This window comes from Mus musculus, chromosome 10 (genome assembly GCF_000001635.26).
Source record: "Mus musculus strain C57BL/6J chromosome 10, GRCm38.p6 C57BL/6J".
NCBI lineage: Eukaryota > Metazoa > Chordata > Mammalia > Rodentia > Muridae > Mus > Mus musculus.
Genome location: NC_000076.6, coordinates 64394090 through 64408549, shown reverse-complemented (window position 1 = coordinate 64408549; position 14460 = coordinate 64394090). Strand labels below are relative to the sequence as shown.

Sequence of the window (14460 nt, the reverse complement as noted above, 5' to 3'; positions counted from 1 at the left end):
TATCATAATGGCCATTACCTAAGCCTGGTGTTTACAAATTCTTTATTACATAGGTTTTAGAAAGGGAGTAGAATTTGTTTCCTTTCCTTTAAACCCCATCTTATCTAAAATTCTTATTGCTAACACCATAGTAATTTATAAAGAAAAACAATATTTTTTCTTTGCTAAAATTCTAGTTTGGAGGGTGGAGTTAGGCACATTTATGTAGGAAAGCCAGTACTGGGATGTACTTGAAGTCAGAAAACAACTTATGGAAGTTTGTTTTCTCCTTCTACTATGTGGGTGAGGGGACAGGTCTCCCATCGTCAGGTTTGGTGGCAGAAGCCTTATTCTCTCAGTCACCTCACCAAGCCATGATATATTTTTCTGATGTACACAAAATATTTCATTGTCTTTATTAATGCTTTGCCCCATAAAATAGCTTCTTAAAGATTTGCCAGTTGCCCATTAGATTACATAAACCTTGTAGATCTTGCTGCTAAAATTCAAAGAAAGTTCGCTTTCAGGGGATAGCAAATAAACAGAAATCTTTGGGCTACTATTTTATGACTGTGAGTTGAAATTTGAATAGCTATAAGTCTTTCTGGCCTCTTCTTTAATATCTGAATGGTGAAACATCTCCTGGTTTGTTCTTGCACATGACAAAATAACAGACATACATTATTAAGCTATGAAGAGGCATTGTTCAGTTTATTAACGTACATGAAATGGCTTACTTGAAAAGGCCTTTTTGTTAGCTTGAAGGTCACAATACCTCAACTTTCATATCTGACACATAATTAGGGCATTTGTGAATTATTTGAAAAGGGCAATGATTTCTGCACCCCATACCCCACCTCCCAAATCTCATTCACTGGTAATGAAACTCTTCCAAATTTGAGCACTGATTACAGTTACTTTTCTCCTTCTCCTCCTCCTCCTCCTCCTCCTCCTCCTCCTCCTCCTCCCTCCTCCTCCTCCTCCTCTTCTTCTTCTTCTTCTTCTTCTTCTTCTTCTTCTTCTTCTTCTTCTTCTTCTTCTTCTTCTTCTTCTTCTTCTTCTTCTTCCTTTCTCCTTCTCCTTCTTCTTTCTCCTCCTCATCCTCCTCGTCCTCCTCCTTCTCCTCCTCTCCCCACTCCTCCTCTGATGCTTATGCTATTACTCAAACAACTATATGGATTCACAACAAGGATCATTATCCTTAAACACTTTACAGCTGTAGTTTTTACAAGATTATTCAATGAACATACAAAACAATTGGAAGTTGGGTTTATGGTTCGATGTCTCTAGTGAGATAATGGTTGGTAATAAGATCATTTTATCTCAAATTTTCACTGAAAAAGATAGATGATAGATAGATGAATGTATAGATAGATAGATAGATAGATAGATAGATAGATAGATAGATAGACAGACAGATAGATAGACAGATAGATACAGACAGATAGAGGATAGACAGGTCAACAGATATATGAGGTGAATATATCTATCTCTATTTCTATATCTATATTCATCTTACCCAAACTATCCTACATAAACTCAACTTTCCAGGTAATCAAAAACTGACTTAAAAACTATTAGGCTCTGTCATGTGTTTGTCAAACATGGCTAATTTATGGTAATATTCTAGGACAAAGCAGAAAAGCTGGGTGGTAAAACTGAAATCCTTTTACAATTTGAATTTGCATGACTCAGAAATGTTTTCCAAAATCACATCAATGTGTGAGTGAAAGCCACATTTCTTCTAATAATAATTAGTTCTGGGCGCCTGTTCAGGAAAACAAGCATAGCATAAATGTGACTTCCCAGCTTGTCAAGGGAAACAGCACGCACACAGAATATCTTTTAAAAGTAGTCTGTGGTATTTTGACATCTGACATCCTTGTTTATCTAACTTTGACAATGTTTCACAAATCCAAGCAAAGCTTCATTATGTAACACATTCCCATAGAAATTTTCTCTTCGCTAAGGAAAACTGGGGATTAAAAGGATTTCTTTGGATTGTGGGAGAGATACTAAGTCCCATGGTTCTGTTTTGTTACCTATAAAATACCTGATGGTTTCTAACTCACAGTGGTGCCTGGGCAACTAGATGAGATAGTGTATGAAGAAGATGTAGCACTCAGTAGCTGTGAAACTGTGTGAATTTCCATCATTTATTTGTCTCTTCATCCTATATCTCATCCCTATCTCTCAGAGCTAATGGGCAAAATACAAGAACTTCAAGTTCTCAGCAGTGCTATAAATTTAAGCCTTAGGTGCACAAAGAACCTTAGCAAAATGTCTAACCCAAGACACTGAGGTAGACAGAACTCAGTAATGGGGTAGAATGGTATGCAATTCCTACCTAGAGGCAGGAGGATGCATTAAAGCAGGATGAAAGGGAGAAGAATGTCACCACTTAGCCAACACAGCAGCTGGGTGGCTAACTTTTATTACAGCCTCTGTGACCTCTTATCAGTTTGTTGTTCTCTACTGCAACACACATGGAAAATGAACAGTCAGATGTGGCACACACAGACTAAAGAATGGGGATGCTGAACCAGGTGTGTGTGTGTGTGTGTGTGTGTGTGTGTGTGTATGTGTGTGTGTGTGTGTGTGTGTGTGTGTGTGTGTGTGTGTGTGTGTTACTTATGGGCAGATAATTCTTTACTGAAATAATGGAGCTAGCTTTTAGTAGGTATTACACTTGCCTTCAACAAGTCAAAGAAAAGTCAAGTCTTCATTATCTAAAATAAACAAACAAAAAAAGATATTGGGTAAGACCATGTATCCACTAAAAGAGAATGGCTATGACAAAATACCCCTTCATACAAAAAAAAGATTAATTTTATCATTAAAGCAATTACCTAAATTCTAACCAATAATTTTCAAAAACATATCAATCTGGGACATGCTGCCAAGTCACTGAGCTTTGACTAAGGATTTCTGTCCTGTTGGTATCTCTCTCTCTCTCTGGCCTCTCCACTTCTTAACAGCTCCACTGAGCTGTTGACACCTATAAGGTTCTCTAACCTAACTATGCCATGTGATCCAGAAAAAACATGTAATCTACAAACACATCCGTCCTGACATCAAAGCCAGAAGAGTCCATTCATTCTCCATCTCAACAATGCTGCCTATACTTCCTATCACCCTAGCTCTTGGATCAAGTTCTAGGCCCCCAATGCTATGCTCTTATCATGTTCACTATTAGCTGGGCATTGTATCTGTCCTTATATTTGGCAGGAAATGTGGTTTCCTTCACTCCTTCACTGCTCTTCTATCATGAGAAATTCCTGGTGTGGGACCTTGTTGAAGCTGTCATCTCTGCTGGTCATGCTTGTCCCTCTGCATGTCAAGTTGACCACTGAGAATGAAAGGACTGACTCGTCCATCCCAAGGAATAGGGCTAGCTATAAAAAGACATTTTGAAAATTATAAATTTTCCCTGTGTCCATTAAATAAATCTACTGACCTACAGATTAACCTTGTGTTTGATAATCACTATGCTGTAATATGGCAGGGAGATACTACGTTTAAAGTGTTGAATGGAAGAGCACGCCAGGACTTAAAATTCCAATATCACGTTTCATCTAAAATCTCACTATAGCTATCCTCTCTGACATCTTAGAAAACTAACGTGGCAGTGTCACTAGAAAGTGCACCATTCAGGGAGCTGTACGTCATCCTTCATTTCGTCACAAAAAGTTGCTGTGCATGTATTTGCCTTTTATATTCTTTCATTGAGAGTGTGAACTACAATAGGATGTTTGGTGAGATCCTCACTGTTGCATGCTCTTTGTGTATCTATAATCCCCATGGCTACTTATAGCATCTCATCACATCTCCACAGATCCTAGCTCTCAGTGGGGGGGGGGGGAAAGGTCATTCCTTCCTTTTCATACAAAAATCCCTCTCTGGCAGATGGTCATTTAACACTTGTACAAACACTTCTGGGTACAGAAAATTTAGTCTCGATAAGGGCAACTCTATTCCCCTGGCAGGGCAGCCCAAAATTATGAAATTATAGCATTCTTTTTTATAAGGAAATGGAATGTTGCCTCAATGAATGCCAATGTCATAAATAATATATAGAGTTAGATTAAGGAAAAGTATAGCAACAATTCCCGACTTGTGGGATGAAGAAAAGAAAGACAGCAGAATGGCTAGGAAGTAGCTGTTAAAGGGTTTAGTTTCTTCCCGCCTAGGTATCAAGATACGTTAATATATCTAGGGGTGTGGTATTAGAGTTTTAAAGTCAACTTCCATGTGATTTTGGATGTAGTAGGTCCCCAAACAGAATACAGAGGACAGGGAGAGAGAGGGAACAAGGGAGGGAAGGAGGGAGAGAGGGAGAGGAGGGAAAGGAGGAAGAAAGAGAAGGAGCAGAACAGGGGTAAGGGAAAAGGAAGAGAGGGAGAGGAAGAGGGGGTGAGAGGGAGAGGGAGAAGGAGAGGCAGAGAAAGAGGGAGAGAGAGAGAGAGAGAGAGAAAGAGAGAGAGAGAGAGAGAGAGAGAGAGAGAGAGAGAGAGAGAGAGAGAGAGAGAGAGAGAGAAGGGGGGGGTGTACACACACAAACCAGTGACAACAGAATAAAAATACACCTACACTGGACCTTGGTTGATTTTCATTTGTTTGGACGTATATTCTTCCTGAAGATTAATATAATGAGCTGGAAGTCTACAATAGTATGATAGAAAAAAATGTTCAAGAAACAATTAAATCACTGTAAGAGAAATTTCCAGCCACCAGACTTTCTCCTGGTGACAACAATCTAGGACACTTAGGTAGATCTGTTATCCCTTCATCTAAGCCAGGGGTGCTCTCTGCATGTGACTGGCAAGTCAGTCCCCTAGTCATTCCTTGGTCCTAGGCTGGGGCACACTCCTAACTTCCTCCTAGAGCAGTTCTGGTTTCTGCTTATTCTAAACTTTTTATTTTGACTTTACTTATGTGAGCCACCTGTGTCTTCCAGTAAGGTCTCTGTGTTCCTACTCAAGTGAGTCAAAATAATTTTCTGTGTTGACCTAGAAAACCAGTACATCAGCTGTGCACTAACATGCTGTTTAACAGTGAAGACTAAACAGGATCATGTCTACAGGAGGGGGCTTCTGACCGTATCTCTGACTAAGGTCTCAGATGGACTGGCTGCCCTGGCCTCAGATACAAACAAAAAAGGAGCATGTGTCAGCTCCTGCAAATAGAACAAATGTGTTTCTAAGAGTCTTCTTCCTGACCCCTCAGTGCTTAATAGAACATTTTATACACTAAGCACAAAAAAGCATTGAGTTCTTGAAGGAATTATTTACCTTTTTTTTTCCACCTTAACTTGCAAGCTGTTTCATTCTGTTTGAAAGTCATTTCTCACACCTTGTTTCAAAACCATGTCAATACTCTAAGACCTAGAGTATGGGACTCAGAACTCCATAATTAGACTTCCTAACTCTATTTTCTACGCACATGTCAGACTTCCCAACCTCACTTAGCTACCCCATCAGATGAAGTGCAGATTTAAAAAAATGTAATTTTTTTCTTTAATCTTCTATCAAGCATATTATCCTAAAATAGTATTATTTGGCTCATGTAAGTAAGAGTTAGAATCATGTCTCTAAATCACAGTGTTCAATCTCTATATTAATAATTCTATGGTTGAGTCTTATGAGTAAGACACAACTTATTCCTTGGATGCTATGACTTCCTCTACATCTTCTTGATTATAATAGGTCCTAATCATTCACAACGTGAAAGTTAAAAGTGAGTAGCGTTTCCTCAGTCCGGGAAGGAAGGACATGAAGAAATAAAGGCTGTGGGGTGTTAGGGTGAATTGCCTTAAATTGACATCAGCCTGACTGGGTACATCCTTTGGGTTTAACAAGATTTAGTTCTTGAAGTGAGAAGGCAGATTTGGGTTCCCTTCTCATTTTATAAGGAGTTAAATCTCACAAAGCTTGCAGTGAGGCATGAAGAAACATGAAGGTTCCCAGTGCTCTTGGAAACACTACGAAGTACCAAACTTTGAAAGTCACTAGCTAAATCACCAACAACGGTGGAATTTCTTTTGTAATTTTCTTTCTTATTAATGGGAGACAGTGAGAGTTGGATTGAATAGTGTAAATTTGAGTTGACATATTATGATACAAGTAGACATAACTAAAACATGTGTGTATAATTGAGATGTTAATAAGGAATTCACTAATTTACCAATGATAATTGAATGTGATTAAAGAGGGATGATTATTCTCAGAAGAGTATTAAATATATAAATATTTATTACATAATAAGGAAAACATTTTTTTTTTCTGTAGCACCACATATAGCGTTTGTAAGCCACACTTTAAGTCAATGTTGTGACATTATGAACACCTGGAGAGATGGTTCAAGGGATGTTATTGGATGTTATTGTGGATCATGTTTAGAGGTAATGTAAGCAACCTTTGGAAATATCCACCCATTCAGCCACACAGAGGGTTATGTTATTACTTCTTGGGGTGTTTGGCTGAAATGATGGTCCCAAAGGGGAAGAGTAGGTATTGCTGGATCTTCCTGGTAGAACTATGTCCAATTTTCTGAGGAACTGTCAGACTGATTTCCAGAGTAGTTGTAACATCCTTGATTATCAGGGAAATGCAAATCAAAACAACCCTGAGATTCCATCTCACACCAGTCAGAATGGTTAAGATCAAAAACTACAGGTGACAGCGGATGCTGGCAAGGATGTGGAGAAAGAGGAACACTCCTCCATTGCTGGTGGGCTTGCAAGCTGAAAAAAACTAACAAACAAAAGAAAAAACACAATAAATTTCCTGGGTTGTTGACAGAAATTTATTTTTATGTGTATTAATGTTTTGTGGGCATGCACATGGGTTGTCATGTGTGTGCAGTAACTAAGGAGGCCAGAAGAGGGCGTGAGATACCTTGGAGCTGGAGTTGCCTGCAGGTGACAGCTACTGTGTGAATCTGGGAATTAAACCTGGGTCCCCTGGAAGAACAGTGTACTTTACTGTTGAGCAGTATCTCTCTAGCAACAGGTAAGTTTTTTTTTTCTTTTTTCTTTTTTTTATGCTAAGTTTATAAGACTTCAAATCAGACTCTGTGTAGTCCAGACCAAGCTCATTACGTGTAGGCTGTTTTCAATACTCTTTTAGCTGGCTAAGCCAAATTCTAGAGACCAGAGTGTCCTTCTTTCACAGGACATTTGTGTCTGTTTTTATTTTGAGTTGATGTTACCCCCTTCCTCTTTCACTGCTGTCTGTGAATCTCTTACTTCTGCTAATCATTGCCTGTCAGAGCTTGCTCACAAGCATTGCTTTGGCAAGTCTCTGTTGCTTTTACTGGTATCATATCCATTCTCATGCCTTAAGTGTTTCTCTATTGAAGAAAGGACTTTCTTTTGGAGAATAATTCTCAGTTTGTAAAGGCACATTCGCTGGGTATTATTTTCTTTGCTTGTTTGTAGTTTTGCTTGTTTGTAGTTTTTGTTTGTTTGTATGTTTGTTTGTTTTGTCTGGTGTGCAAGCGTGCATGAGTGCATGGGTGTGAGTGTATGTGTGTGTTTGAATAGGGTCTCACTATCTTTCTCTGCCTGGGCTGTTGCTGGCTATGTAGATCATGCTGATCTTGAATACACCTGGCAACGTGTTTATTTGATGAGTAGCAAGTGTTTCTGCTTTCCAATGGACAGGATCCCTCTCACATTAGCTCATTGTTTCTCCCAACATCTGACATTTGATATCCAAACAACAAAACAGCTTTTTCAAACGGGAGAACACAGATAGATACACGAAACAGTTATGCTTACAACTGTGCCATCTTCTCAGATGAATAAACAAATAAACAAAAAGAGCTCTGGAGGGAAGAGAAAATGGTAGAAATTCAGGGTGAGAGGGAATGGAGAATGAGGTTTTCCTTTGAGTGTCACTGCAACATTCTACAAAGCTGAGACAGCTGGCTTTCAAGAAAACAGTTCAGGCCTTTCTTCCGACTTCATGGAACTTGTGGAGTGGTTCCTTTCAAGTTTTACTATCACTTACACCATCCAATTGAGAATTAATGAACAGTTCCCAATCTAACTCTTAATTTATTTATTTTTGATCAAGTAAAATAACTCTTCAAAGGGCCCCATCCGGCTGTTAAATGCTAGTAAGAGTGGCAGATGTGTGAAGCACACTGACTTCCCTCAACAACCCAGGAAATTTATTGTGTTTTTTCTTTTGTTTGTTTGTTTGTTTCAAGACAGGGTTTCTCTGTATAGCCCTGGCTGTCCTGGAACTCACTCTGTAGACCAGGCTGGCCTCGAACTCAGAAATCCATCTGCCTCTGCCTCCCAAGTGTTGGGATTAAAGGTGTGCACCACCACTGTTCGGCTTTAGTGTCTTTTCAGAATATAGGGCATCCTTTTCTGCTAAGAAACCCAACCTCACAGGCCTGAACCTGAATCTGATATGCTGAAGGGGATCTGTGATCTCCCATAATAGCCCTCACTCAAGTGACTTCTAGCTAAGCAGGTTAGCTCTTCAGTTCCTCTGCTGTTTGTATTACTGTTATGATAACACTGGCGCTAAGGTTTTTTTTTTTTTTTTTTTTTTTTTTTTTTTTTTTTTTAAAAAAAGCTGATGAGTTATGTATAATATTTAACTGATAGAATTGTGCTATCAATGTAATTGGCAAGGTTCAACTAATCATTTGACAAAGTAATAAATATTGATTATGTAACTATGATGCAGGTTGGGAACTGCCAATGAAATTAAAAAAAATAATCAGTAACAGTGGAATGAATCGTTTAATATTTTTACATTATTTATTGGTTGATTTCATTTCTGCCTGGAGGACACATATGTCTCAAGGCATGCCTGTGGAGGAGTTATAGGCTAGAGGCAAGGAATTGCCTAAGAGATGACCCTGCCAAGGATCCCATGGAGACAACTTATCACCAAGTGACTCAGTTAGCATCGCTGCAATGACACAATATTATGAAGCAACTTGGGGAAGAAAGGGCTTGTTTTACTTACCTATTATCTATTCTGGCACATCATCAAAGGAAGTCAGTACAGAACCTCAAGCAATGCAGGGACCTGGACGCCATGGAGGAGGGCTGCTTACTGCTTTGCTCCACATGGCTTGCACAGTCTACTTTCATAAGGAAAACAGGGCAACCAGTCCAGGACTGGACTACCACAATAGGCTGGCCACTCCTACACCAATTTTTACATATAGAGGAAATTCCTCAACCAAGATCCCAGTCTCTCAGATGACTGTATCTTGTGCCAAGTTGACATAAAACTAGCCAGCACATGAAAGAACTTCAGATTCTCCTGAACATTGCTTTTTAATATGCCTCAAAAATTGTATAGATGCTGAGTTACATAATCTTCTAACAATTTGCTAATGTAACCACCGACTTCTCTGCCTTCGGTTATTCATTTTCAAGAAGAAGAAGAAGGAGGAGGAGGAGGAGGAGGAAGAGGAAGAGGAGAAGAAGAAGAAGGGAATTTCTAGGCCTCCATACAGTTCAACCATTTCTTTTTCCTCCATGTGCAATAGATAAATTAAATAGGAATTAGGCAGGGTTGAAAATCTATATGACCTTTTGATATTAATTTGAAGAAAATTTTACAAATAAAATTACAACTGGAAATAATTATGAAACTGAAAAAGACCATTAACTCACCCCATGATTAGGACACCAAACATAACTTTCTTAGAGGTCAAGTTCTGAAACAGTATCTATCAAATGTGAAGGCTATAGTATTTAAAACTGGACAGAACTGAACAAATTTGCAGAAAGCCTGATGGTCAATAGTCAAATTAATTAAGCCAAATCTTCGGGAATACAACTATTTCCTGTTTGTTGCATTTGGGAGGCCAGAGTAGGATAACACGAATTCAAGGCCAAAACATGACATTTAAGAGAACCAAGAGAACCTAATCTAACATATACAGATACCATTCTCTCTCTCTCTCTCTCTCTCTCTCTCTCTCTCTCAATCTCTCTCTCTCTCTCTCTCTCTCTCTCTCTCTCTCTCTCTCTCTCTCTGTGTGTGTGTGTGTGTGTCATACAAACATAATCACATACTCTCTCTTTCATAAACACAGAACAAATATTAATGATATAAGCCCTTGTGCTAAGAGATTGCTCAATGATTAAGAGAACATACTAAAGACACAGATTCAAAGAACACAGATCCAGTCCCCTGCACCTATGTCCTGAGATAGCTCACTTCAGGTCTCGAGTTTCTGATATCTCTGTACTCCTCAGGCAACATCTCTCCAATGCACATGGGTCCCCTACTGCATGCATCATTTTAAAAAAAGTGTCAACATTGTAAACCTTAAGATCTCTATTATTATTGAAGTTGGCCTATATTTCAGACAGAGATTTAATCAGTTAAGATGAACCTAAATATATATAAATATGGTAACTATGTTAAAATTTCAAATATGTTAAAGGAAGGTAAAAAATTGATTTTTATTCCCAGGAAGCCAAAGATTCTCCTAAAAGTATGCAAGATTACTGAAAAGTATGTTCTTACTACCGATGTTTTAGCAGCATTGGATTATACAGAAGGAACATGGGGAGAATAAATTTTTTATATCTGCTAGAATCATGAGCAAAATTTTAATAAGAAATTACTTTTATAGTGGCAACCAGTACTGTAAATGTCATGGTATAAATCTATTAAAGAATCAAAATATTATGGATATGTGTGTCTATGTTCATATGCTTTTAATTTAACTTAACTATGGCAAATGAGGGTTGAATGATGGAGAGAAATATCAAATTTATAAGAAGAAAGGCTCAATATTTGAAAATAAAACTCCAACTTGTAGTAAATTCATTTATTAAGCTAAAAGACCTATATTGAAAGGTGAACAAAGAAGATTAACAAAGATGAGCACTGAAGGAAAGGACAACATGCCAGCAATTAAACTGCAGAAATTTGTTATTTTTCAAAACAGTAGGGAAAATATTGATCATGGCTCCATTGATAAGCTACTTCAAGGAGAGGTCAATTCATGTAAGAAAAGTAGACTGGCATAGACTCTAAGAATTTTTTTAAATGTTGATATTGAGAATGATACAGGAAGTTACAAAAGAACACAAATATTTTTCATATATCAAAACATCCATAGGGATAAATAAGTTCAGAAGTCAGTAAGCAAAATATATTTTTTTAAAAATCACGAGTCTTAAACATTTCACAGCATGACATACATACTATGAATGTATCATAATAATTTCAATCTGTTATTGAATTAAGCAATAATTGGGAAACAATAGGAATGAAGAAATCTGTAGAAAATAAATGGCCAGCTTTTTAGAGGACAGCTCAGCTCATCCTTGAGGACAGGCCACACAAAGAACAATGAACAATGAAGCTACGCCAGCTATTCTGTCTTTTACAAATACTCGCTCCTGTGAAGAGCATAGGCATGGAGGAAGTCTTATTTTTCAAGGTAAAGAGAAATATTTGTTGGCAATTAACTAGATAATTCTCCAAAAATAGAATAAAACTCTCTGTTCCTATAAACAACTTAAACTTCAAATAAATTGTTTCATTGACCTATTAGTATAAATGTTTATGAGGCAAAGAGGGGTGTGTTAGTTCCCATTTATGACAGAGAGCAGTCAGTTACAGATATGTTGCCTACTCACCAACTTAAACATGAATAATTTATGATGATGATTACATTCGAATTCCTGTCTTAGATATATAATACATTATTGTTAATTATTTTACCTCACTCGTCCACAGACCATGAGGACTTGCTCCTACTGTGCAATGACACTGTATATAATTCTGCTTTTGTATTTTTGACAGGGTCTTGTTGTGTGGTCCAGGCTGGCCTAGAATTCACTATATAACCAGGCTGTCCTTTTGCTCATGATCCCACAACTTCAAACTGCTAAGTACTGGCCTGTAGGCATGCATAATTATGCCTGATTTGCATATATTTTAATCAAAATAATTCCATCTTCTTTTTTAAAAGTTCTTACATGTTTAAGATTCAAATTTATTTACTTATTTACTTATGAACTTTTCTTCTTTTCTTTTTTTCTTTTTCTTTTTTTTTTTTACTTGGCAGCTTCAGCCAAGTGATTCAGACTTTAGAGTTAAGAACACTAAAAGGGGCTATGCTCTGCATCTAAGGGAAACCACTGAGGCCAAGGATATGCCAGGGGTGTCCCTGCATGGAAGCCCAGAGAGGCTGTTGTGTGACCTATGATGGTGAATCCTAGACTCTGTTGGAGACCCAAGATGTTGAGGATGCGAGAGTCATGTGATGATTGCCAAGGAAAGCTAGAAACCGGGGTGTAGAAACAGTCCGAGACAAATTCTACCAGAGAACTCCTAAACCTGATAAACAGCTTCGGTGAAGTAGCTGGATATAAAATAAACTCAAACAAGTCAATGGCCTTTCTCTATACAAAGAATAAACAGGCTGAGAAAGAAATTAGGGAAACAACACCCTTCTCAATAGTCACAAATAATATAAAATATCTTGGCGTGACTCTAACTAAGGAAGTGAAAGATCTGTATGATAAAAACTTCAAATCTCTGAAGAAAGAAATTAAGGAAGATCTCAGAAGATGGAAAGATCTCCCATGCTCATGGATTGGCAGGATCAACATTGTAAAAATGGCTATCTTGCCAAAAGCAATCTACAGATTCAATGCAATCCCCATCAAAATTCCAACTCAATTCTTCAACGAATTGGAAGGAGCAATTTGCAAATTTGTCTGGAATAACAAAAAACCTAGGATAGCAAAAAGTCTTCTCAAGGATAAAAGAACTTCTGGCGGGATCACCATGCCAGACCTAAAGCTTTACTACAGAGCAATTGTGATAAAAACTGCATGGTACTGGTATAGAGACAGACAAGTAGACCAATGGAATAGAATTGAAGACCCAGAAATGAACCCACACACCTATGGTCACTTGATCTTCGACAAGGGAGCTAAAACCATCCAGTGGAAGAAAGACAGCATTTTCAACAATTGGTGCTGGCACAACTGGTTGTTATCGTGTAGAAGAATGCGAATCGATCCATACTTATCTCCTTGTACTAAGGTCAAATCTAAGTGGATCAAGGAACTTCACATAAAACCAGAGACACTGAAACTTATAGAGGAGAAAGTGGGGAAAAGCCTTGAAGATATGGGCACAGGGGAAAAATTCCTGAACAGAACAGCAATGGCTTGTGCTGTAAGATCGAGAATTGACAAATGGGACCTAATGAAACTCCAAAGTTTCTGCAAGGCAAAAGACACCGTCAATAAGACAAAAAGACCACCAACAGATTGGGAAAGGATCTTTACCTATCCTAAATCAGATAGGGGACTAATATCCAACATATATAAAGAACTCAAGAAGGTGGACTTCAGAAAATCAAATAACCCCATTAAAAAATGGGGCTCAGAACTGAACAAAGAATTCTCACCTGAGGAATACCGAATGGCAGAGAAGCACCTGAAAAAATGTTCAACATCCTTAATCATCAGGGAAATGCAAATCAAAACAACCCTGAGATTCCACCTCACACCAGTCAGAATGGCTAAGATCAAAAATTCCGGTGACAGCAGATGCTGGCGTGGATGTGGAGAAAGAGGAACACTCCTCCATTCTTGGTGGGAGTGCAGGCTTGTACAACCACTCTGGAAATCAGTCTGGCGGTTCCTCAGAAAATTGGACATAGTACTACCGGAGGATCCAGCAATACCTCTCCTGGGCATATATCCAGAAGATGCCCCAACTGGTAAGAAGGACACATGCTCCACTATGTTCATAGCAGCCTTATTTATAATAGCCAGAAGCTGGAAAGAACCCAGATGCCCCTCAACAGAGGAATGGATACAGAAAATGTGGTACATCTACACAATGGAGTACTACTCAGCTATTAAAAAGAATGAATTTATGAAATTCCTAGCCAAATGGATGGACCTGGAGGGCATCATCCTGAGTGAGGTAACACATTCACAAAGGAACTCACACAATATGTACTCACTGATAAGTGGATATTAGCCCCAAACCTAGGATACCCAAGATATAAGATATAATTTGCTAAACACATGAAACTCAAGAAGAATGAAGACTGAAGTGTGGACACTATGCCCCTCCTTAGATTTGGGAACAAAACACCCATAGAAGGAGTTACAGAGACAAAGGTTGGAGCTGAGATGAAAGGATGGACCATGTAGAGACTGCCATATACAGGGATCCACCCCATAATCAGCATCCAAACGCTGACACCATTGCATACATTAGCAAGATTTTATTGAAAGGACCCAGATGTAGCTGTCTCTTGTGAGACTATGCCGGGGCCTAGCAAACACAGAAGTGGATGCTCACAGTCAGCTAATGGATGGATCATAGGGCTCCCAATGGAGGAGCTAGAGAAAGTAGCCAAGGAGCTAAAGGGATCTGCAACCCTATAGGTGGAACAACATTATGAACTAACCAGTACCCCGGAGCTCTTGACTCTAGCTGCATATATATCAAA

At 38.5% G+C, this 14460-nt stretch overlaps 1 protein-coding gene across 4 annotated transcripts in view; it reads right to left on the bottom strand.

Annotated features, from left to right (window-relative positions):
• Ctnna3 (catenin (cadherin associated protein), alpha 3) overlaps positions 1–14460 on the bottom strand; it is a 1573570-nt gene that overhangs the window by 595118 nt on the left and 963992 nt on the right. The gene's annotated exons all lie outside the window — the stretch shown is intronic.